This window comes from Monodon monoceros, unplaced genomic scaffold, assembly GCF_005190385.1.
Source record: "Monodon monoceros isolate NGI ecotype Baffin Bay Population unplaced genomic scaffold, NGI_Narwhal_1 Super_Scaffold_16, whole genome shotgun sequence".
In the NCBI taxonomy this organism is placed as follows: Eukaryota; Metazoa; Chordata; class Mammalia; order Artiodactyla; family Monodontidae; genus Monodon; species Monodon monoceros.
In genome coordinates this window covers 79951068-79977965 of record NW_021703772.1, presented here as the reverse complement: position 1 = coordinate 79977965, position 26898 = coordinate 79951068, and the positions used below count along the sequence as shown (strand labels likewise).

The following is a 26898-nucleotide window of genomic DNA, read 5'->3' as shown; positions in this document are numbered from 1 at the left end:
CACGGAGTGCGGGGCGGGCCTGCGGCGGCAGAGGCCAGCGTGACGTTGCACCAGCCTGAGGCGCGCCGTGCATTCTCCCGGGGGAGTTGTCCCTGGATCCCGGGACCCTGGCAGTGGCGGGCTGCACAGGCTCCCCGGAAGTGGGGTGTTGATAGTGACCTGTGCTCGCACACAGGCTTCTTGGCGGCGGCAGCAGTAGCCTTAGCGTCTCATGCCCGTCTCTGGGGTCTGCGCTTTTAGCCGCGGCTCGCGCCCGTCTCTGAAGCTCCTTTAAGCAGCGCTCTTAATCCCCTCTCCTCGCGCACCAGGAAACAAAGAGGGAAGAAAAAGTTTCTTGCCTCTTCGTCAGGTCCAGACTTTTCCCGGACCACCTCCCGGCTAGCCTTGGCTTACTAACCCCCTGCGGGCTGTGTTCACGCCACCAACCCCAGTCCTCTCCCTGCGCTCCGACGGAAGCCTGAGCTTCAGCTCCCAGCCCCGCCCGCCCCGGCGGGTGAGCAGACAAGCCTCTCGGGCAGGTGAGTGCCGGTCGGCCCTGGTCCTCTGTGCAGGAACCTCTCCGCTTTGCCCTCCGCACCCGTGTTGCTGTGCTCTCCTCCGCGGCTCCGAAGCTTCCCCCCTCCGCCACCCGCAGTCTCCGCCCGCGAAGGGGCTTCCTAGTGGGTGGAAACCTTTCCTCCTTCACAGCTCCCTCCCCCTGGTGCAGGTCCCGTCCCTATTCTTTTGTCTTTGTTTATTCTTTTTTCTTTTGCCCTACCCAGGTACGTGGGGAGTTTCTTGCCTTTTGGGAGGTCTGAGATCTTCTGCCAGCGTTCAGTAGGTGTTCTGTAGGAGTTGTTCCGCATGTAGTTCTATTTCTGGTGTATCTGTGGGGAGGAAGGTGACCTCTGCGTCTTACTCTTCCGCCATCTTCCCCTCGTTCTTCTGAGCATTTCTTTCTCTGGTAATAGTCTAAATAACCCAGATCTGAAGTATAAAAAAAGCAGTTACTCTGAAGTCTTCACCCCTCAAAATACCAGTGAATTCTACTGAATATGCTGCCATGTTAATAGAAATACTTGGTGTAAAATTAGGTACTACTGAACATACTTTTTTTTTTTTTTTGCGGTACGCGGGCCTCTCACTGTTGTGGCCTCTCCCGTTGCAGAGCACAGGCTCCGGACATGCAGGCTCAGTGGCCATGGCTCACGGGCGCAGCCGCTCCACGGCATGTGGGATCTTCCCGGACCGGGGCACGAACCCATGTCCCCTGCATCGGCAGGCGGACTCAACCACTGCGCCACCAGGGAAGCCCTGAGCATACTCTTTTACCCTGTTTTTATACTATTTTTCTGGTACTGGTTTAGGATGTATATGGACATATTATAACTAGCATTTGTTCCAATCCAGTGATTACCTTCCACAATCAATAAAACACTCAGTCTTTTCCAAGATGAACTGTATTCCTGTACAATCAAGTCTCTACTAACAGATAATGATCCAGCATAGGATTTGTTGTATAGAAACAGGTATCAGAAGTCCATGGTTGGTCTCCACGTGCAGCCCTCTCCACGAAGGACTGCAAAACAGACTCAGTCTCCTCCAGACTTCTGCAGAAGAGGTTGAGATATGCTACAAATTGACTTATTTCCCACCAAAGAGAAATTTCTTGCATTCCAGGTTCTAAACAGTGCAGAACAGCAGTAGGCCAGGGTGATTCTAGGGAAGTAATGTTGTAACTTCAGCCTTGGGAAGTAATAGCTTTTATCAGAAGTAATGGGATTATGGGAACTGAATTTAAAAAAGATATACTGAAGGCCTTGTGACTTGGTGTCCCTCTGAGTTGTATTTCTACTGAGACTCAGACATCTAGTAGCTATGCTATTCTAGAAACCCAGCTCAGCTGGACCCCTAGAAACCTTTCAAAAGCCCCATGCCACCACATCTTGTTCAGCGCAGTGACCTGGAGAAGTTGCTCTTGGTTTCAGTAATATGGCCGTAAGGGTGTACACAGTGACTCATATAGAATCCAAAGGTATTTAGTTGATTGGGCCAACGCAAATTCTGATTTCCTTGTAGAAATCTGAAGAAAGGTCCACCCAACCAATAAATATCTATGCTTCTTTAGAGGTAGTTAATTTCCAAAACAACTCTCAGGGAGATTTCCTGAATTAGTGACACATCTCCTTTCAGACTTACATTCAATAGAAGACAGAGCTTCAAACATTCCTGTCTCTGAAGTGCCTCTAATCAGTATACATTCAATAGCCTAAGTTAGTAATATGTTAATCAAGTGTAAGACACCAGTTTAAATCACACCATAATAACGTATGCAAAGACTAGCACAGAACCAAGAAGTGTTGGTCCTCTTACTTAGCTCCTAGTAAACTCAGAGAGCTGATGTGAGTATTGTTATCAAAATGAGTTAAGTATGTAAACGCATGCCATTGAATATGTCAGTATAAAATTTTAAGATAGTGTTATTCTGCTGGTTTTTTGTCCCACTGAACTAAAAAAATATAAGTAATCATTTAGCAGATTTACTTGGACTCTCTCATGCAATTAGTTGTCAGTTCATCAATATTATTCAGCAAAAATTCATTCAGGTTATAATCATTACTAATAATCTAATATCTGTACAAAATGTCCTGAATTATTCATCAGTATTTTATGTATTTATAACTTTGGAAACTAGAAGCAATTTAGTTGCCCAACAACAGGGGACTGGTTAAAGAAAATTATGGTGCTATTCAATAATTAAATAATGCTAAAAGATAATATTTCATAATCTAGGAAAATAATCACGATTTATTTTTAGGTAAGAGAAACAGATTCCAAATTCTAGGTAGAGCATATATCTAAAAAACTACACACACACACACACACACAGAAATAGATAAGAAATTTTTTTAAAGACTTGTAAGAGATATACAAAAATATTAAAAGTATAGAAATTCTGGATTTAAAAAAATGTTCACAGCTGTGCTTTAATATAGTGTGTATATTTCCCACAATGACTATACATTACCTTACATAATAGGAAAAAACAATTATTCAAAAACAAAATAATCAACATAATGAAAACAGCTAGTCAAACTGGCCATGAGATTGTGTAGGCAAAACACCTGGCTGATTGAATTTTCCAGTTTTCCACCAGTTGTTTGGATTATGTGATCATAGCTTCATTTGTTAGTTTAGAAGCACAGACTTCCAGAAAGTCCAAACAAAGAAGATATAGACAACCAGAGCAGAGGTTGTTAACTTTTCCATTAGAGCCAACATCTGATTCCCTTGTCTCGTGACTCTCCAGCCCAGGATGAGTTTCTATCTCTGTGTATAAGTTAACTGTGAGTAGGGCTGCATGAGTGTTTGTGGTAGAGGTGGCCTGGTGGTCTCGTGGGTGGTTAGTGGTCACAGGCAGATGTCCAAGAAATCCAGATGTTAAGGACGATCATTGATAGTAAAGATACTGGGGTATTTCATATCCTTATGACAGAGGAGCCACAACAAAACAACAGTGAAAAGCAAGTGGCTACAGGAAGATAGTCATCTGAAGGGTAAGGTCAGATCACTTTTGCATATCACAGAAGATCAAGACTGAGCCACATACCAGGCACTTTTTCAATTTCCCCTTACTTAACCCCAACTAAAAATCAAAATTTTCTGAGACATCAGCCCAAAACAGAAAATAATTGGTACTTGTCCTTTTGCCACAGATTCAATTACCATCACTAAATCATGTTTAATTTACTTGTCTTGGGTGGATTGTTTCTGTACTATCCTTTTTCCTTTTGATAAAGTCAGTGAACATATAGGTGTCCTAGTAGGTGCCGATCTCTTTCTTTTTCATTGTCTGCCCTTTTTTCTTTTTTCATTTCACTACCTTATTTTAATTGAAAGAACCTTTGCATACACATTTTCTAAGGGCAGTCACAACACTTTCTACCAAGAAATGTTGTAGACATTCAATGTAAGTGAGAAATTCTAGAGACCCTTTTTGAAATACCACATCTTAATAAAATATTGCCATATATTTGTTCATCATATTTGCTTGTCATTTTTTGTTGTCTAAAAAAAACTTATATAAAGTACATGGCCACAGAGACTGAGCTGATCATCTCCAGGTCTCAACAAAACATGGTCACTTGCCTCTCCACCATTACCTGCTTCTCCTGCAGGCATGGTAGGATAGAGGCATATAGAGAAATCATGGGTGGACAGAGATAAAACCCTAACATATGGATGTAGGTCTGGCCTTGGGTGCTTGGGATGGAACCATGCTTTTAAAGCAAGATATTAAGTATGACTGAAGGGACTTTCTGATCAAAACAATGCTATTCCATTATCTAAAGAGTCAGCAAGGTGCAGACAAAAACAAAGTTAAAGGATTTCTTTGTTAAAGCTGGGCTTCAGAACTGTATCTACTAGCTAGTTGTCAGCTACCCCTGGGGAAGTCATTTACCTCCAAGACACGTGGAATGGAGACAATGATGTCCTTCTTGCTGTCCTATAACATAGGTAACATGCAGCTACATACCTTGCCCCCTATGCCATCCCTACCCCCAGCATTCTTGATTTCCCCTGTTAAAGTCCATTTTTCCTTTAATCCATAGCACTTTCCAGCTTGTAATATGGTATATAAAGTATTTATTATATTTTTTATAGTTTCCTCCTACCAGAATATAAGACCCATGAAGACAGTGCTATTGTTAAGTTTTTTCACTGATCTACCACCAGCACCCAGAACGGTGCCTACATTGTAATAGGTGCTCATTACATGTTTCTTAAATATATGAATGAATGCCTTATGTGTACCACATACTCAAATGAGATATTGTATGAGTCTGTAAATGTAAATCATTATTTTTTATTAGACAGCTAACTTCTGAAATGAATTCTATAATGTGACTTCCTTCATTAAGTTTGCCAGAACATACTCGGGAAAGATTTGTATAATTCTCTTCCAAAAATTCTAGGGATCCTCCTTCTGGTCCTGTATATTTCTGTCTTCCCTGAACTGACATTGAGCTCTGAAGATCAAAGCAAACTTCCTGCTTTAAATTGTGTTACACTCTACACCAGTGTCTCTCTAGGACTGGGGACTTACAAAAAATTTAGGAAAGTATTTTCTTTCTTTGAGGCAATCAGGAGATTACTTTTTACGTGTAGTGGGATAATTTGTATTTACTGAGATATTTGAGATGTTAATTTATGTTTTGCTTTTATTGTTGTCAAAGAAAACATATGGGATGAATTTGTGGCTTTTTTCTCTATCTTTCTCCTTTTTCTAGTTCTTAAGAAGGAAGCTAGACCTTTGCCCCTCCTTTCTTTCAGGTGTTAGCTCAAAAAGCAATACCTTCTGGTAAACAGTTTTCCCCCTACAAGTTGTGACAGCCAAAGCTTTTTATGGAGCATACACCAGACATTGCAGAGGGGTTGGGAGGAGAGGGTTTCCGATGGGTTGAGGAAAGACTGAGGGGTGGGAATCGCAAATGGTCTAGGGTCTCATTGGGCATTGCGAGAACTTCGGCTCTTACTTGGAGTTAGAAGGGAAGCTATCAGAGGGTTTTGAGCATGAGTGGTGTACCATGACTTTCATTTTAACAGGATTGCTCTGCATCTTTGTTGAGAATAATCTGAAGGAGGCAGGGGTGTAGCAGGGAGTGGAGTTAGAAGCTACATCAATAATTTTGGCAAAAGATAGTGGTGGGCCCAACCAAAATGGAGGCTGTGGGCTTGGGGAGAAGTGGTCAACTCTTGGCAAAACAGGCCTTTCGGTGCTATTTTTTAGGAAGAATTAGGGATGGGAGTGTTTTGACGCATTCAAACCCTCTCAGCCTGTATCCTTTCAGCATGTATTCCTGGGACTGGTGGGATTTGAGTGTAGTCTGCAGATGTGAACAGAGCAAAGCTAGCTGGCCCACCCAGACATTGAACCCATGACCCTGATCTCATTAACTTCAGCCCTAATCAATTTAGCTAAATGTGGGCCATGAAACTACAGAGAGCCATGCCCCATCCCCCTGCCCCTTCCATAGAGTCTTACACAGTCTATGTACTGTCTGCCAACCTCATAAAAAATCCTTGAAGTTCCTTTGCCTTTGTTGTTGGAACAGTATTAAATGCCTATCAAGTGGATTTAGAAAATAAAGGAAAGTTTACAGAGAGATCTGCCAGTACAGGAGTAAACCCTGTCCACCCTGAACTCACATATCCATTGTCAAAAAGTCAGTACTTTTATATGGCCATTTTGTTAGTCTTTTTTAATTGAAAATAATGAAAAATTTCTGAATTTGCTAATTTTTCCACATGGGACCGATTCACCTGGGTACACAATGGAGTCTTCTAACAGGCTTACTTGAGGTAAAGAAATACCATATATTACAGCTCAAATGGTAATAAGAGATGGAGATAACCACCTCTTTAATAATAATTTTTAAACCCTTCTTCACCCACGGCACAACATTCCTTCACAGGAGAATAGTCACGTGGGGAACATGCCAATTATAAGGCAACTGGTTTGTTTTTCTAGCAAACTTGCTTCATTAGGAGCCCCCGAATGTGTTACACGGTCGGTTACAAAGTGTGACAATTTATGGTATATTCTGGGGTTTCAGGAAAGGGAAAGATCTTGCAAATTATTATCTGTGACAGAATTATAATTTTACAAATGATTAATCTCAATCATCTGTCTCTTCTTCCTCTTGGGTTAAGCAGGAAAATTATATCCTGCAAAATTAGCTGTCAAAATGTGAGCCTGTGGTTTTGGAGCATTCGTACATCAGGAGAACAAAAAGAAGATCTTTATTAATGAGCTGGATTAAATAAATAAAAAGTTTATTGCAGGAGACATGCTGCTCTGTTGCTACAATATGTCTCATGATTTCCCAGTAGTCAGATAATATTTACCAAATTGAATCACAATTCGATATGACTATTACTTGTTTCCAGGGATATCCTATAACCTAAATATGATATTTTTATCTATGTTCCCCTTTTGGACTGGGTACCAGTGAAAATGCATGCACTTTTCCTTTGTTATTTAATTACAATGACTATAGGCAAATATTTTGATCACAGAAGCATCTGGAAAGTATCTCAGAGTGGGGAACACTTCACATATTATCACCACACCAGTGCTGAAGTCAGCTCAGGGAAGAAGAGAGGCTTTAAAAAGAGAATTAAAAATCGAGAATCATCTGAACAAATCAAGAAATCTTAAAATCAGCTATTTCACCAGACATTACCTTGCAACTTCAGTACACTTAACTTTATGTCATCATTCTCCTGACATATACCACCCATTTTTTGACTTGTAATTACCTATGTATATGGGTCATCCTCCCCTAAGCTAGGCTGCAAATTCAATTCCTGGAATATAGTAGATATTCAATAAATTAAAAAATAAAAGCTGAAAGAGGAAGGGGATACTGAATAAAGCCAATGATTAGAAATAAGGGAGGCTCATAGGTTGGGCTGTATAGGTACCTAATAACATGATTAACACCAGAACAATTCACATCATGATACATCTTAAAGAGTCAGGAACTGTAAGTTTTCCAAGCACACAAAATAAAGCAAAAAGTGGAGCCTTTTGTAAAGGCTAATGACGCTCAGGGCTGTCTTCATATGCAAAGATGTAGCTGCTTGCCTCCTGAGAGAGAATCTGATTGGATGTTTTTTTTGATGGGTGGCACATTATTTTCAGAGACCAAGACTGTCTTTGCCAATAGTTTATTTAACACAAGTTCATTAAAATGATTTCACAAGCTAATATCATACAGGATAATGACTCTTAATAAGCCAAGAAATAAATAATATACTCTGAACCCATGATAGATTAATTATCCTATTGTTCCAAGGGAGATGATAGAAATAAAGTCCAAATCCAGTTGAGGTATACCTTTTCTATGAGTTTCAGTTTCTCGGACGAGAGGGCTTGGCCAGCCAAAAGCTGACGTCCAGAGGCAGGGCAAAAATAAAAGTCCCTTGTTGCCAGAGCACATTGCTGGGGGATAGTGGCACTGGTGTTGTGGGCAGGCTAGACTGCTCCAAGGGTTATCACCCCAGGGGACTATTGCATGGCTTGTGACACTGCCTATAAGGAACAGACATCCCTTCTCTTCCTGGGACTGCTGCATAATTTAACACCACTGCCCACCAAAGAGTCACCTTAGCCATGACAGGAGCAAGTGTTTCAAGATCTTTGGAGAACTCGATCAGCAGAGGGTAGCTTTGTCCTGACTGAAACTCTGGGATATTCCTTGCAAACTCAGTATTTACAGTCCAAATGTCCCCTTGCCATAGTTGCTTCTCCACGTGTTCTTATCCATAAGCCCCCAGGAAGGCCCCCCAGCAGCTGAGTTACTAAGTGCTTAGCAAGGACAACAAATGAGAGATGTCAACCGTACACAACTCCATTCTTATGTCAAAACAACTTCTAAAGACAACTTTTTTCTTTGTCATAAACAAGTGGATTAAAACAACATCATTTAAGTCATAAACAAGTGGATTTGAAGTCAGATCCAATCAATACACAACATCAGCTCAGCTCATGTTTTCACAAAAGGCACCATCTCAGTTTGCTGGCTAAATGCCTTTGGGTCAGGTGTCCCCTCCAGTGCAGTCTGGGACTGGAAGTTGGTAGTCATGTTGGCCAAAGTACCTGTGCCTTAGAATGGTCTTTTTTAGAGAGGCTGTGCATGTGGCAGATTCCTGGTATCCTGTAGAGCATGTCTCAACATCCATCCTGTTTTAAAGTTATTTATATATATTTATATATTTATATATATATATATATCCTCATTTTTTCTAACATCTTTATTGTAGTATAATTACTTTAAAATGGTGTGTTAGTTTCTGCTTTATAACAAAGTGAATCAGCTATACATATACATATATCCCCACATCTCCTCCCTCTTGAGTCTCCCTCCCACCCTCCTTATCCCACCCCTCTAGGTGGTCACAAAGCACTGAGCTGACCTCCCTGTGCTATGCGGCTGCTTCCCGCTAGCTATCTATTTTACATTTGGTAGTGTACATATGTCCATGCCACTCTCTCACTTCATCCCAGCTTACCCTTCCCCATCCCCGTGTCCTCAAATCCATTCTCTACATCTGCGTCTTTATTCCTGTCCTGCCCCTAGGTTCTTCATAACCATTTTTTTTTTTTAGATTCCATATATATGTGTTAGCATACGGTATTTGTTTTTCTCTTTCTGACTTACTTCACTCTGTATGACAGACTCTGGATCCATCCAACTCACTACAAATAACTCAATTTTGTTTCTTTTTATGGCTGAGTAATATTCCATTGTATACATGTGCCACATCTTCTTTATCCATTCATCTGTTGATGGACACTTAGGTTGTTTCCATGTCCTGGCTATTGTAAATAGAGCTGCAGTGAACATTGTGGTACATGACTCTTTTTGAATTATGGTTTTCTCAGGGTATACACCCAGTAGTGGGATTGCTGAGTCGTATGGTAGTTCTATTTTTAATTTTTTAAGGAACCTCCATTCTGTTCTCCATAGTGGCTGCATCAATTTACATTCCCACGAAGAGTGCAAGAGGGTTCCCTTTTCTCCACACCCTCTCCAGCATTTATTGTTTGTAGATTTTTTGATGATGGCCATTCTGACTGGTGTGAGGTGATACCTCACTGTAGTTCTGATTTGCATTTCTCTAATGATTAGTGATGTTGAGCATCCTTTCATGTGTTTGTTGGCAATCTGTATAACTTCTCTGAAAAAATGTCTATTTAGGTCTTCTGCCCATTTTTGGATTGGGTTGTTTGTTTTTTGTCTTCTCATTTTTGAGCTCCTGGGTTGCTGATGCACTTCTATGTGACCAATAGTATTTAGTAACATACTTGGAATACTTTCTTTGTCCGATGCACGTTTGTTGCATTGATACAATATTTATATTCCTCTCCCTTTCTTTTCTGCCTTTTTTCCTTTCTTCCCTTCCTCTCTCTTTCCCTTCTTTCCTCTCTTCCCTTCCTCTGTTCTTTCCATTTTTCTTTCCTTCCCCTACATGTAAGGACCTACTATATCAGAGATTATGCATAGTAATATCAAAATTCAAAAGATACATTTACTACTGTCAAGATGCTCACACTGTAGTGGGGAAAAGAAATCTGTAGTAGGATGTCATGTTAAAAATAGCATGTTTGTTTTCCTGATATTTTGTTCTTCCTCTATCTCATATGGCTTACTAATTCCTTATTACTTCATTGCTTTGGGGATTTTTCTAGGGCAGGGCACAGAAGAAGCAGATGTCAGTGTTTCTTCTTGCCTTTTATAAATGCCTAAACCCGTCAAAGAGATGTTGTATGTGTCCCAGGGGGAAAATTGCGAGAGGGTGTTCCTCTGAGAAAACACTAGAAAGGAAGAAGAAGGTCTCCTACAACTGGGAGGAAGTGTGTGCTTGGGGTCAGAGGCTCCAAGAGAAGTGGCGATCTGATCTTGCCCCCTCCTTGGCAGCACGCCAGGGAGATGGGGGAATCTCAGAGCAAACAGTTCAGTGCTGTGGCCATGTAAGGCTCCCAGCTTCCCCACAGCATAAGAGTAACAGAGTCCTTCTACCTGCTGCAGTTCTTTGGACTGGGGCCTTAAGCAGGGCCAGAGTAATCAGTGTTCAGAGAACCTGTCTGATATCTTCTGAGAGATGCCAGATGCTGGAACTTCCACACAGTAATGAGCAAGGAGCGTTTTCCACTGAGGAGTGAGATACAACTTTACACTGGCTGGGTGCGAAGGGGCTTTGGTAAATTTAAAGCAAAGGAAAAAAATGCTATTTATTTCTTATACGGATAAGTTTTGAAACCCATTATACATGCAAACATATGGCTATGATATAGTAAACTAATTTCTAATGACAACAATTATGACATACTCTGAGACCAATGAAGGAGGTGTGATCACATCTAACTTAGGAAAATTTTTGCTTCAAGTGACTGTCAGTGTGAACTTACAGAGTGTGTCTCTGACTTTAGGCATAAATCTAAAGCCACAGACTAGAAAAAAATAAACTCTAGGCCTACATGCTATGGAGTGACAGCTTTTGATGCCTCATCATCATTGAGTCACATCAGCCAGGTGCCAGCTGCCCCTTGAAACTTAAATCAGAAGGCAGTGCTCAGTTCCCCACTGCTCTCCCCAGTAATTTTACTGTTCTGCTAATTCATTTAACCTCTTGCGATCTCATTCAGTTTCCTCTTTTGAGAAATGAAGAAACTTTTTAGAGAAACTTGGGGCATGTTGGACTTGCCTGTAGAAAATGACTTATAATCTATAAAACACCTTGTAAAAGTTACACATTATAAGTAGTTCTATGAGTATAAACAATTTAAAGTTTGTCAGTGTTTGCTCCAACAAAGTATTTCTGTTCTGTTCTAAAATCTCAAACAGGGAAAAGGCTATTTATTTTAAGCATCAAAAAGCATTCTTTGGGCTTCCCTGGTGGCGCAGTGGTTGCAAGTCCACCTGCCGATGCAGGGGACGCGGGTTCGTGCCCTGGTCCGGGAGGATCCCACATGCCGCGGAGCGGCTGGGCCCGTGAGCCATGGCCGCTGAGCCTGCGCTCCGCAACGGGAGAGGCCACAACAGTGAAAGGCCCACGTACCGCAAAGAAAAAAAAAAAAAAGGCATTCTTTGTTTAGTGCTATCTTATTTACACATATATTTATCAATAAATATATGAGGCCAGGCCCTATGTTAGGTGTTGTAGGGAAGCAAAATTTGCTGCACCAAAACGTGACTCTTTCGCATGTGAGGAAGAAACGAAAGACTCAGGAAGTTTTTCTTTTTACCTCCCTCTTAACTACCTAAAAGAATTTAGATAGGGGGCTTATCCAGAAATATCTATAGTATAATATGAACTTGAGGTGGTAGACAGGGAGGAACCTAGCAAAGTCTGTTTGCTAAAATTCCTCTCTATGTCCCATTCTTTCTACATGGCCCAACAAATATTTGTTTACCAAAAATTTGCTCTTTTTTCATCTTGCTGTGAATTGCCTTCCTTCTCTTTGAAGTCCCAGACCACTGCCCCTTCTCCTTAGCCCAAAATGACACATATACCTCACTTTGCCTGACTGTCTTTGGAACCTCCCATGTTGATACAGATTCCCCATATGTATGTAATTAAATTTGTTTTTTTTTTTTTCATCCTGTTAATCTATCTCATGTCAGTTTAATTATTAGGCCATCCAGAAGAACCTAGAAGGGTAGAGGAAAATACTTTTCTTTGCCAACAGCATTTTGTGCACAGTGGTGAATATTAGACAAGATGCTTGCCCAAAAGAGATTAACGTCTAGTAGGAGAGGCTAGTGTTACACAAGTTTGCAAAATTGTGAGAAATGTCACCAAGATCAAGAAAAGAGTGTTTTAAGAGAAAGTAAGAGGAGTGAACTGTACAAGAGTGAGCCTAGGAAACGCTTTATGAGAAAGTAAGGGATGAGTCCTGAATGATGAATAGGGGCCAGGCAATGAGAGAGAGAAAGATAGATCGAGGGTGGGCGGGGGAGCTTTCCTGGTAAAGGCATAACATGGGTAAACATCACTGAGGCAAGAACGTTCTTGGTGCCCTAAAATAACAGAGAAATAGTGCACACATTGGTTTTGTTGTTGTTGCTTTTGGGGGGGTTTTTGGTGCACACATTTTATGAACATCAACATTTTAAGAAACTTCCTGGTGGTATTCAGAACATGGCTGCACTGAAGTTTTCAAAAATAACAAGGGACATGCAAAATAAAGGGGAAGGGAGGTACATATTCTATATGGATTAATTCTAAAATTTTGTATATGCAGTACATATGAAACTTAATGTTACATTATAGTTTGCATGGAAATTAAGCTGATTTTAGTAAATTTTATCTCCCTCTGGTAACATTTAATGTAATTTTTGCTGCCGATAAACATACCACTGTCTATATTTCTTTTTCTCTCTCATAAAAAACAAGGCATTGATATTGTTTACAAGACCTATTTTCCACAGTTGATTAGCTCACTATGCTTAATAATTCACATGTTGGACTGTAACTTACAATTTAGTGTCTCCATTGTCCCAATGAATAAAATGTTATTGATTCTCACTACATTACAATGAATGATAGTAAAATCAAAATTTACATTATGTACTGTTTGTGATTCAGAATTATTTCTGATCTACTTAGACAGATGTCATCTCCAAAGCAATATAGACTAAAACACAAACTTGTTATCAGTTGACACAAAGCCTTTTTCCAAAGTAATTAGATGCAGCGAAGCAGAATCAGCTCTCCCGTGCATAAAGTATCATACTTTTTATTACCTTCGTTAATGTTTCTAACCATCACCATGAAATGCTGCTCCACCACCAATCTCTTCCTATTTGTACAGCCTTCTGAATGCATACTTACAAGCAGTTTCTTTTATGGAATTTTGCTCAAAATTTCTTTCCACTCACCTTCAATTACAATTATTGAAGTCATGCTATAAAAGATATCCTTAGGGCTCATTGCAATTGTTGTATGGGTTAATTCTATTTTCCAAACTGGAGGAATTTGAGTGCCAGAATAATGTAGTATTATAGATTATAATGTAGATTATAACCCAAAGTATAAAATGTATATATAAAATATAATGTATATATATATCCATGCTGATATAAATAAATTATTGAATAAATAAATACATAAATAGTGAAAAAGGGACAAATCTTCATTAGAAAAGAATCTCAAAGATTATTTCAACAAAACAAAATGAAACAAAAGCTCCAGGGCAGTGGAGCTTAACTCTCCTCCCCTTAAATTTAGGTTGGACTTACCCGCTTCCTAAGAAGACAGTAATTAAAAGGGAACAATAAAATAAATAAATAAAAGGGAACAATAGTAACTTTTTTTTTAAACAACTTTATTGGAGTATAATTGCTTTACAATGTTGTGTTAGTTTCTGCTGTATAACAAAGCGAATCAGCTATATGTACATATATATCCCCATATCCCCTCCCTCTTGCGTCTCCCTCCCTCCCACCCTCCCTATCCCACCCCTCTAGGTGGTCACAGAGCACCGAGCTGATCTCCCTGTGCTATGCAGCTGCTTCCCACTAGCTACCTATTTTACATTTGGTAGTGTATATATGTCCACGCCACGCTCTCACTTCGTCCCAGCTTACTCTTCCCCCTCCCCATGTCCTCAAGTCCATTCTCTACAGGCACCCTTCCACTGTGGAATTCTTCCCCAAACCCATGACCCTGGACTAGTCATGGGAAAAACCACGAGAGAAAGCCAATTTAAGGAGCATTCTACAAAATGAATGGTTTTCAAAAGACCAGTATTATCCAAACTGTCAAAGTCATGAAAAATAAGGAAGGACTGAGAAACTCCCAGACCAGAGGAGACAGACATGACAATGAAATGTGAGGGGGTGTCCGGGGTGCGATCTTGGAAGAGAAAAAGGGCGTTCGTGGTAAAACCGGAATCATCTCTGTAAAGGCTGGGGTTTAGTTAATAGTGATGTATCAGTGTTGACTTCCTGGTTTTGACAAATATCCTGCAATTACGTAAGATGGTAACATGGGGGACACTGTGTAAAGTATGTCCGGAGACACTGTAATATCTTGGCAAATTCTTGATAAATCTTAAATTATTCCAAAATCAAAAAGGTTTTGAAAGCAAAGAAAAAAAGTTAATGTTATTTTACTCCTGACCATCAGATTCTTTATGCATGAAAGACATTACAAGAGTATATTAACAACAACTAACATATTTTGGCTGCTATGTTGTGCCAGGTGCTGTGCTATGTATGTAATCCTGCTTAATGCTTACGGTGTACAGATGAGGCAAATACTGTGATTATTCCCATTTCACAGATGAGGAGATACCCCAGATCCCGCAGCTAGTAAATGCTACAGAGCTATCACAGGCCTTAGAGTCACCAAAGAGAGTAGCTTTGTAGAATTAGATATTGAGGCTGTAAAGTGTTTAATTCATTGAGAATTGGCAAACTTTTCCTTAGACAGGATATTCAGTTATCAAGAACAATTCATTTTCTAAATTACTGTGTGTGTGTGTGTGTGTGTGTGTGTGCATGTGCACACGTGTGCTGTAAAAGTAAAGTGCATTGTGCCTGTGATTTTTGTAGTTCTCCACTAACAGACGCTTGATTTCTAAAAGGCAGGAACGCAGGCGGCTGTGTGTTCTCTGCAATGAGTAATTCACCCCCGGTCCCAGTCCTGGGGCTGATCTCAGCCCAGAGAGGGGCTCTTTGTGTGCTAGTGCCTGGCTGAATGAATGTGCTGCTCCACAAAAGCTGGTCCAAATCAATCACTCCTGAAGCTGAAAATTTACATTTGAAAAAGCCTCTTCCCTAGTACCTCGGACACAACTACCAAAGATGGAAAAACAGTGAAATTCCTAGTTTGATTGTTGCTGTGGTGGTACTGTTGATGGCAGTGGTGGTTTATTTTTATTTTTAATTTTTTGTTACATGAATCTAAATAGTCGATTTAATCTTTTTCATCCTGAACTGATCCAATCAATTAATTATGGTATCTTTGTGGAAGAACCTCTAGAGAGGAAACCAAATAAATTTGGAAGAGAGAGGGAGAGAGAGGTGCAAGGGTGAGTAATGGGAAGATAAACAGATAAAACCATATTCACACCTAATATGTTCCGGCCCCAGGTTCCCTCCAGCTCACGTCTTTAGTAAGTAGCTTCCACAGCTTCTGAATGTGGCCAGTGAGTGTTTTTTGCCAGATTCAATATAAATATAAGACAGCTCTTCAAATGTGACCCTGCTGTTTGTCTCACCTGCCGGTAGTAGCTATTTACATAGCATGTAGGAAAACAGAAAACTCAGCTGCTTGTTTCCAGTAACCCTATTAGGGAAAAAGAAAGTTAATGAAGGACACTGCAAAGGAGTATGGTGTGTTTAATAAAACACTTTCCCCAGGAATGGAAGAAAGCCGCTGCATGTGGGATGCGGCAGCTTATCACTAATTCAGAACCTCCCTTCAGCCTCAGACTTTTGTCTTTCTTCTTCCTAGTAGCCTCACTTTCAAGCGTGATGGCTTGCTTTGTAGTCTTCTGTGCTCTGGAAGGGAGCTCAGAGGAAACGGAGCAAGAGAGTTCATTAGGGATATTTCATAGTCACTCAGATCCCAGGGTCTCTGTCTCATCTTTGCAGATCACACTGTTCATGGAGAGTCTTTCTTTATTTTGTTACTTATCCTTGTCCTGCCAGAGTCTACAAAGACCCGGGCTCCTGCACGTATCCGCTCACATCACTGGAATGTGAGCACCGTTCAAAGCCGTCCTGCACTGGTGTGCATTCACTGATTGCATATCAGCTTATTGTATTTTAAAAATTCCACATTTTCTTGAAAATGCTGCATTTGAAGATGAAAATATTATTCTAACAGAAGCATATTACATAAAGGGGAAAAAGAGATGAGAGAGAAAGGGGAAAAGGAACAAAGGAAACAAAGACAAATGCACAAAGAGAATGATCAGGTAGGATTTTGTTTCAAGTCCAGACAGCTGACCTATGAATATCAAGTTTTGTTTGAGGTTTTCATTTACTTCTACGTATTCATTTCTTTTCAGAAACCTCTCCTCAGAGCCAATCAGTAGTACTATAGTAATGGTCTCTGTCCAGCCTTGAGAAGTCAAACTGAGCCAACATTATTAGCACTTTGCAAAATCAAGAGTCAGGATCGTTCTCCACCAAATAGTCCCTTTTCTCTCTCACCTTTCTGGATGTGGACCCTTCATTACAGCACATTCCCCTAATTATAAAGTCGGCTTCGAACATATTCCTAGAAAGCCATCAGCCGTTATTGATTTGATCACTGAAATCCATCGTTACAGGTGGGCATTTGCAGTTTTGACATGTGCTGTCTGTTCAGAGAACATTCTTAATATTATTTAATAGGAGCTGTACATTTTTTTGGAACCTTAGAGGAATGCATCTCATTTTCTACAGAAGAAATAAAACTTCGGAAACTCCAGAGAACAGCTGGATGGAAGAATGTGCGAATCCCCTTATTCAGAAACCTCTGTGTTTTCTTCTCTGCCCAGATGCAGTATTTACTCCATTGAGTCTGTGTTAAATCTTATTCTCACTAGACCCAAGCAGATCATTAGGGCAGGGAAGCTGACCCAGGAATGTAGAAGCTGGCTATGTATACTTTCCTTCATGAAAAGGACAACTTTCCTAACTTTGAGCAACCCTCTTAAGGCTTCTGTTTTTTTGTCTGAGTGGTTGGTAGAGAGCCTCATTTGTGACTTTAGTTAGTATAAGAATGCAAATGTGGAGACTACTTTGCACCCAGAAATAGACACTAGTATGATTTTTCTCTATATTTTAGAATCCAAAGAGCACGTATTCAAAGCAGCAGCACTGTGTTTAACCAAGGTTCAGGGACTTTCCTTTTCCCCAGATCACGGAAGCAATACAAAAGGATTTCTTTTCATTGCACCAGACTTCCCCGGATTGCATCAAATCCAAAAATACCCACTGTGTGTCTACCCCCTGGATTGCATAATGCCAGGAAGCATCACCAACATAATGTGAATAATGCCCTTGGAGTTTGCAATACGGTGGTCCTGATGCCCACTACGTGCAAGGAATTGGGATAGGTCCTATGGAAATGAATATGGCACAGTCCTTGACCTCAAATCATTTAGGCTCTAACTAGGAAGACATGCCATATGTACATATAAAATAAAACAATAATCTAAGAGCTAAATTACAATATGTGAGAATATAATGTGTATCAATAGACACTGCGGTGGAGGTTCATTGCCAAATGTTTGCATAAACAATAAGTGTTATGCACTCAGATGAAGAGCATGGGCTCAAATTAAATATTGTACCTGGGGGACAATGAGAGCAGTCCTCACTTCGGAGACAATGTAACTGTTTCCTATGTGAGCAAACCATGCCCTGGCCACTTGGGCACGCCCGTGGAACACATTGGTGTCACACTTCACTTTTACTATGCTGATCCATTTTCATTTCAGCTCTGTTGCTTATTCTGTAATTGTTTTCTTTTTATTCACTTGGCCTTTGAAAGCCTGATGTTAGACTCCGAGCTTCAATATTCTGCATTTCCAGTTCTGTTAGTTTTCTCTGCAGCCAAATGTGCTTACATTCTTGTTCACCCAGTATTAATAAAAAGGATGTTTGCACAGCAGGGAAGCGTATTCTCATTTATCTCTGACCAGAACTGTGAAGAATGGAATGGCCTGATGACCATTATCTTAACCCTATGTGACTGCAAATATTTCGAAGTAGTGGGGGAGACAGTTGGACCACGAAACCCACATTAAAGTTTGCTTCCCTCAGCTATAGACTCTGGATTAAGTCCCCAGTCACATTTCTTACAAAGGACTTTTTTTTGCTATAAATAAGTATAAGATTATTTTGTGTTCAACAAAATAGTCACCTAGCTTGAAAGACCTCAAAACTCATGAGTTTAGAGTTCTCAGCGGGAATTGCTTGGCATATCATTCTCTGAAATTCCTCCCACCCTATTAAAGAGAAACATTAAAGGTCATGACAGTGTTCCTCTGTTGGGATGTCCTAGCCATCCTGTGGAAGGAAGTCAAAGCCATGGGAAGCTGTTTCTGTTATTTCAAGAGTGACAGCATTTTTCTATTCACTTTGCTGCAAACAAGATTTAAACTTAAATGAAAGAAAAAGGATGCATGTATCGGTCTACCCCTCAAAGAGAATGTAAGCAATTCTAAGACTTTACACTGATAAGAAACTCTTTGATAGTGTAAGAAGCAGTCACACACACGCCACCGAAGACTAGTAAATACTTCTAAGCAAACTATAATCAACAAAGCACAATCACAAAGAATCTTTAAGTAAATGCTGTCTCCGATGACTATATCCTCACTTACGGAAAACCTTTCCAGTATTTTTGGATAGGCACGTGAGATGAGCTAATACGTGGCAAAGACCAGATTCTTTCTGTACAATTCCCCCTAAATTAATGGGTTGAGCGTGAATGAATCTAACAACTCACGTTTCTTGGATGTCTACTATTTATTCAACATAGAAGGAGGAAAAAAAGAAAGAGAGAGAACCTCTGTTCATTGTCTGATATCCATGAGAGACAATGAAGCAATTCGTAAAAAGTCTACATTGAACCCTGATAATAAAAGTGCTGAGTAAAGGAAAAGCTGAAGCAGTGTGAACCGGGGGCTATTTGGCAAAGCAGAAATGGAGTGGGAAAGGTCAGAAAATGGCAACATTAAAGGGCAGGCGTTCACTGAGGAAATGTAGCTTCTTGAGCAGAGCTTTGAAGCATGGTACTAGAGAGGTACCACCGAGGATTTGACTCAAAGTGTCAGAACAGTTGTCTCTCTGGATCCTTTCCAACCAGGAACACGGCTAAAACACCAGATTCTCATCAAGTTTCTCCTTGGCTGTTGGAGGGGTTACCATCGTGGAACAGGAGCGAGGTGGGGTCTCCTGGTCTCACACGTCCCATAAAGGATCTTGACTCTCCTCCCCTCTGCCCGGGGACCCTAGGCTCCTTTCCTCTTGACTCTGGGTTGATGGATGGCACTCTTGTAGGAGGGTTGCACACGCCCCTAAGCCTCCTAAACTCGAATGATACTGTGGCCATTCCACAGTTTCCTGCTCTGAAGACAAATCTAGAGAGAGGTGTTGTAATCCTGGTTAAAATGGTTGAAGTCCTAAATCACGGCGAGGGATTGAAGTCAAAAGGAGAGAAGTGACTCACAGAAGAGAAGAAAACCAGCAGACCATGGTTATCTCTGCCACACTGACGTTCCGAGTCCTGTGATCTCTGCTCAGCCAGTCCATGCTGTTGTCTCACTGGATGCTCCGCAGAGAGCAGAACCAAGAAATGCGAACTTTGTTCTTAAAATGTCCCGATGTGATTACAAATAAAATTTCAAATACATTTTATTAAACAAATTTATTCCTTTGTTTCATTTTATTAAACAAATTTATTCCTTTGTTTCATTTTATTAAAAATTAAACATTTTATTTCATTAAAGATTTTTATTAAAATTTTTATTTTATTAAAAATAAGATCTTTAGTCATCTAGACAGCAGCGAAGAGAGTAGATCCTTAATTGTCGGGCCAGTATGGGGATGATTCAAGTGCTTAAAATGCAAGGCAGGTCACGGCAACTACCAGGCATTGTCCTGTCTCTCCTCCCCCTGTTTCTTGGCTCCTAGTTTATGAGGTGAGGCAAGAAATGACCTCTTTCTACATTCTAGGAAGGATTGGAGATTTGGTTGGCTACTCAGCTCAATTAGCTAAATGCCGTGTCTCCAGCATGTGATGTAGGAATGAGGAAGCTCAGGCTTTGTTGGCTCCTGTAATTCCCTCCAGGCTGCCAGGAGAGCCCTGCCCTGCCCTGGACTCCTGATCTGAAAGACGGGAGGTAAGCGTGTCCTGATTCCAGGAGGAAAGTCGGGCTGTGGAGCAGCACAATGTCAAGACCACGTTCGCCTGGTTTACCCAATGCCGGAGGGAAAAGCTGGTGCCCCCACTGCTTTAGGGAAGGAAGTGTGTTCATCTACTGAGAAGGAGAAGAAAAACCTTACCGGAAAGATCCAAAAAAATAACTTCAGAAAAAAAGTGAAAGTAACTGCAGGGCCCACACTATTTAAATACGGAATGCCTCAATGACTGGTAGAATCTGAGCACCTTCAGGCCAACCTTAACAGAGCTGTTTTTCTCTGAAGATTAAGATTTGATGATGGCAGTTGTGTCTTGGTTTCTTGATTTGCTCAAGTACGAAAGAAACTGCACACGTGCTTTGAATTCATGTTACTAATGAATAATGACATGTCTAAACAACAGAAAGTGCTATTAAAATACTTGGGAACCTTCAAAAAAAATTGCCATTGAAGGGACCCCTGAACTTCAGTGAACTGCATCATGAAGAGTCAAGTGTCGTGGACGAAGGGTCGCCCTTAGGAAAGGACACCACGCACAAATTTAACTGCACTCACTGTATACATCACACTCAGGTTTGACTGACCTTGAGCAAATGACAGCTCTTTACATATGTGCCCACAGGAGCATGGAGGTGATAACCCTAGGAGAACGGGAACTCCTACAATGACCTCTAATTGCAAACATCAAACAAACTGAAACCAGTTCCTTCTCTCTCATTTATTGGAATTCCTGGGGCTTACAAAGGCCCACAAAACACTTCCTCCCACAACTATAACCAATATACTAGTAAATGCACATCACTTACAATGATAAACAATGTTTATAAGTACGTCAATCAAATTATAAAATGAAATACTAACAGCGCTCCATTTGTTAACTGTCATTTTATCATCAAAGCTACAAAATACAGTCACGGTCCTCAGGTGGCAGCTTGAAGCTGGAAGGTGTCAGGGAGGCCTCAGAAAGTCATCCCTGGCCTGGCGTGAACTGGTTTCCTGGGCTTGGACTTACGGTATTGGCAGCACGCGGTTCCTCAGTCACTCACACCTGCTGAGGGGTGCACTCTGCCAAAGCAAGGTCCCCACCCCGGTCTACTGAGAGACGGCCCGTCGCCTCTGCCACATCCTGTCTCTCCCCCTCGGGGACTCTGCGCAAGGACTCAGAGACCACTGACAGCATCTACAATTCGGAGTGTCTAGAATGTCCAATTCTAGGGCCTTCCAGAATTGTCTTTCTCTTTTCTGACCGGACTGGGAACTCTATTGAAATCATTTCTACCTTCCACTCATACTTTCTAGACAGAGCGTGCTGACTCTCAAACATGGATTTAGGATTCAGGGGAAGAGAGAGTAGTAGAGTCCTGGTTTATGTCACAATTAAAATTGTACAGGAGGAGATAATTACCGCTAGATGTATTTGGCCTACAGGCTTACCCAGTATTTTAAATGTGAATTAGTTATCTGTGTTTTAAAAAGTGAGAGGATGTCCCATAAAAGTCTATGTATGGTTTTTCTTGAAAATGTTGACTATTTGGCAACACCGGGCCTGCCTTCCCACGTGGTGCCAGTCGGCTGGAATAGCTTTGAGTCTTTGCACGGGGCATGCATTCTCCAGGTCACCACGTCTCTGCTCTGCCCCAGTCTGAGTATAACGCTAAGGCTGAGTGATTGGAGCTATGGAGCGCCTTCACCTGAACCATCTTCCTTCATCTGCATTATCTGCCTGGCTTCTACAGAAATTTGGCCTGTGATCCCTGCTCTAAGCCATGCTGTCTCCTTTGGATATCACTTACCACTTCCCCTGCTGCCCACGAGAGCTGACCTGGAAATTCTAGTACAGTCTTGGTGCATGTGCTCCAGGACTGTACTAGACTGTACTACAACACCTCCCAGTTTGTCAGCCAGAAGGGGCACAATCTTGGGATTACCTTGGTAGTCCTGTATCTTTTAGTTTCTTAAAATACCCATGAGGAAGTCCTGAGAGGTATACAAGCCATTACTTCCTCATGAAAAATCTACCTTTGGGTAGCTAGTAAATTTGGCAGCAGCTTCAAATTAATGTCTGTGTAGCCAAAGACAATGACCAACTGTGAGAAAACTAAAACTCTTGAGCATAAATAGAGGCTCCATAATTCCTCCAGATAAAAAAGGTTGCCCTAAGTTTCATAATTAATTTAAAGCATATATGACAGAGTTACTCTGACAAATGTAGTTTCTGAAGTACAGTAGGAGAGTAAGACATGGCGAGCAGGGCTGATTCCTTTAATAAGGAGTAAGTGCGTGAATGCCCAGAGATGGAAAAGGCCACCAGGGAAGTACAATGGATAGAGCTGCCATTTCAGCCGGACCGGCGAGCAGGTTCTGAACATATAGAAAGCGAAGGGAGGAGTTTTCTGTATTGAAGTAACAATCTGAAAAATGCACAGAAGCGGGGAAATGTGGGCAGTGTACTTAGAAAGAGAATAGTTCAGTTTGCCTGGAGTGTAGCTGAGGTTCTCATCCTCATGAATCCTCAACTATTTAAAGCTGAAGATTCCAGGGTCCACCTCCAGAAACCTGTCTTTTAATCATCATTACAAATGGTTTTTTTGCAAAGGGATCACAGTCCCTACTTAGAGAAAAACTTGCATTGTGTGTTTAGTGGGTAGATGCGGGAGAGAGGCAGGGTCCAGGTCCCAGACAGCCTTGGCTTCAGGCCACGGAATTTATAATTTTTCTGTGGTCAACAAAGAGCTACTTTTCCTGGCAGTTTAATATTTGATATTGGGATAAGGGAGAAGGATGCCTTAAAGATGATACCCAAGTTTGGATCCTAGGGGGCACCATTAACAGAAGCAGGAAGCACAAGAGAGATTGGGGATGGTCCTTGGTTCACTTTCTGCCTTTAGGTGTGCTTAGACTCTGCTTCCTCTGATTGCTTCTAGCAACACTTCCAGTGGAGGAATAGATACTCTCGAGCACTGGTTCCAAGCCCTTTGGTCTTAGGCTGGTCACACAAATCTTCCAGGAGTCAGTTTCTTGTCTGTGAGATGGAGAAGACAATATGGTATCTTTCCTGATCTGCTGAGGATCTAAATTGGGTAATGCATCTGCAAGGCCTTTAGAGGACTGTTCATATGTAAGAAATTCTTTTCCTGGGAGAAAAGCCAATGTTTTAAAGTTCCTGGCATGGCTAAATGAATGCTAGTACAACTATGGCATGGCTTACATGTGTTTGCTGAGTCTGCAATGGTAATGCTCATTATAAAATGCTAAGAGGAAAAAAAATAAACTGGACATAAAATTGAATCTATCGAGTGATTATACTTTTAAAATCACCATATTATATGTGGGAAATATAGCTATATTTCAAGAGTTGTTTTCTCTAGTGGTGCGATTGTGTTCCCTTTTTTTCCCTTAATTTTTCTCCCTGTACTTTCAAAATTCTCTTCATGAGCATGTATTGCCTTTGTCATCAGAAAAAAGAAAATTTTTTTCAGTCCCAGGGCCCTAAAGCTATTCTAAAATCAGTGAAGTTGGGGAAGAGGATGCTCTTATGGCCTTTCTTCAGAGACCCCATTCTTCTTTTATTTTGATGTTTCCTGCTTGAGCACAGACCCATTTTCTTGACTGTGTGTGTGTAGTCTAGACAGAGTCCTCAGGGGAAAAAAAAAAGAAATGCCAAAAGGCATGCCTTGAGTTCGTGAAGTCTAAGTCAATATATCTTGATTAGAACCATGAATCCCTCCAATACTTACAGTGGATTTGCTTCCAAATGTTTGCCTTCTTAACGGATTGTAAATAAATCGGGAGGGACCTAGCACTGGAGCCTAATAAACACAGAGGATGCCAATGTCTGGAGAAAGGAAAAGAAGGGAATTTGTAGGAACAGGCTAATGTTGTTCCCATAGAGGGCATCATCTTGTTTCGAATTTCTCTGACTTTTTTGTGGGGGATGGGAAGAGGGAGAAAGCAGGGTACCTGCCAGGAGGCTTGCCCTGTGTTGTGCCCTGGGCTTCCAGAGAAACAAGAGCTGGTGCCTCCACGCTGTTTAACATGCTCCTCCCAGCTTGAAGCCAGAGCAAGATCAAACTGCATACAAAGCTAGGACTTATATTAATGTCAGTATGGCAGACTTTTAAGGCCTGGGAATTAGCAAGTTGAGAAGAGAGAGGTCTGCGTCTTCATTATGTGAGTTACTGAAATTACTGAATGAAGGGCAGGGACCAACAGGGCCATAAAGTCCATAAAGTGCAGGTAATGAGTGTTTCAGAAGATGTCCCTAAGGTGGCAATCACAACCATCCCAACTGGATTTCCAATTTACTGATCGTTTATTCAGAATATTCATTCAGGTCAATGTTATAAGAGACAAAATGATCCTCTCATGTTTAGTCCTACCTCTTTTTGTTCAGAAGAATGTGAGAGAGTTCGGGAAGCAGGGTTGGACAGCAAAGAGAAAATGTATCAGTACAGGAGGGCAATAGCAGTCCATATTATGCTAATAGGTTTTCAACATAAATTGCAGAAGTGAATTTTCAGACAATTACCAAGAGAAAAAAAAATGTATAAAAATGTGTCCCATCATGCTTTCATGCCAACTCCACATTTTTTCACCTGAATTTATTGCAGGAAGGCAAATGAAAATATGTATGAATATGATCTAGAAGCAACACAAAATATTTGAATGTTTGTTGAATTAGGCACTAGCTTTTTTTTTCTGGTCTTCACAAGAATGCTTTTACAGAAAATAAAGCATTTAATTTTATTTCAAAGGCCATTTATTTTCCTGTCTGTCGTCTGGAATGTTTGAGGTCTTAATTTGGGTATTTGTGTGTGTTTGTGTGCTTATTTTTGCTTTTGTTTTTATTTTTGGATGTGGAAGATAGGGTGGGTTGACTCAAAATGATAACTATTTTAGTTATAGGCATAGGACTAATATAATTATTTCTCTAGAAGCATTTTTTTAGTGATTATTCCTATCTATCAGAAGAATAAGCCTATTCTTATTCTTAAAACAGAAATAAATCTATACTTATAATCTCTTGCTGGTTTGAGCTATCTTTAATTTGGAAATATTAGCATTACCATTTAAAAATACTTTCTACTTATTTCATTTTCAATAGTCTCTTATTTATGAAAACATTATATTGTTCTCTTTAGGCATAACGTCAGAATTTTATCATCAAATACTGGTACCCAGGAACACAATAAAGACAAAGTGGAATGCCATGTTTTTTTCTTATATTAGGTTCATACTGAATGTCTTTGGGTTTTACAAGTATATATGTATGGCTGGCATAGCTAATAAAAAATATACAGGTCTATACTTTAAAAGTTCAATACCATGCCAAACATTAAAATAACAGTCTTTTGAGATGGTCATTGATTCTGTAAGAATTATGAACCCTCTCTTCCTTAGAACTCTGTTCATATTAAGTGTAATTTCATCCCTCAAACAAAGCTAGTTGGTGACAATGGTAGGGAAACACTGATTCCTCATGAAGTACTGAATCCTGTCATCAGTAACCCAAAAAATCCAGAAGGGCAAAATGCAGTGCTACTGGGTTGTTTTTCCTTAAGTTGATAAGGTTAAGATGTGGAAGATGAGAAGAGGGATCATCTTTAAAAGAAAGACAAAAATTCAGCATAAACCCCAAATTAGATACCAAAAAATTATTTTTTACTGAATTTTTAACTGAAAACCTCATTAGATACCTTTCTGAACTCTAATGAAATAAGAAAAGTTCATAGGAACATGCTATCACAGATATCAGAGCAAAAAGTTCATAGGAACACGCTATCACAGATATCAGAGCAAATCAGCCATCTTTCCCAACACCACTGTTTTTAAAAGACTTGTCTCTCTCAAGGAAACAAGGGACAAAAAAACCCCAAGGGACACTAAAAGCTAAAACCAAAACATTTTCAACCATAATCACTCACCTGGTAATTGATAAATGATAATTGGAATGGCCCGGCGGGGCTTTTTCCCTCTTGATGTGACAAGTTTTATCCCTTTTATATCACTTGTCTGTCATTTTCAGGGAAGGGAAAGGAAAAGAGAGGAAGTGAAAAATTAGGCAAAACTCAATCCTGAAGGGACTTCAGAGACGCAGTGGGCCCAGCAGGGATGACTTTTTAAAAAAGCCTCTCAGGGCTTCCCTGGTGGCGCAGTGGATGAGAGTCCGCCTGCCGATGTAGGGGACGCGGGTTCGTGCCCCGGTCCGGGAGGATCCCACATGCCGCTGAGCGGCTGGGCCCGTGAGCCATGGCCGCTGGGCCTGCGCATCCGCAGCCTGTGCTCCGCAACGGGAGAGGCCACAACAGTGAGAGGCCCGCGTACGGTTAAAAAAAAAAAAAGCCTCTCAGAGGTACTTCTAACAGTAAGCCTGCTGCTGCATGCCCCCCTCCAAGGACTGCTCCTCCCGTGGACTGGTTCCTCCTTTTCCTCAGGAGATGGTTGAGTCAAATATACTCTATGTACTTTTTTTTTTAAAGGA

The 26898-nt window shown here is 40.8% G+C and overlaps 1 pseudogene; it reads left to right on the top strand.

Annotated features, from left to right (window-relative positions):
- The window catches only part of LOC114896586, a 69124-nt pseudogene extending 48417 nt beyond the window's left edge, over positions 1-20707 (top strand).
- Positions 20708-26898: the final 6191 nt, after the last annotated feature.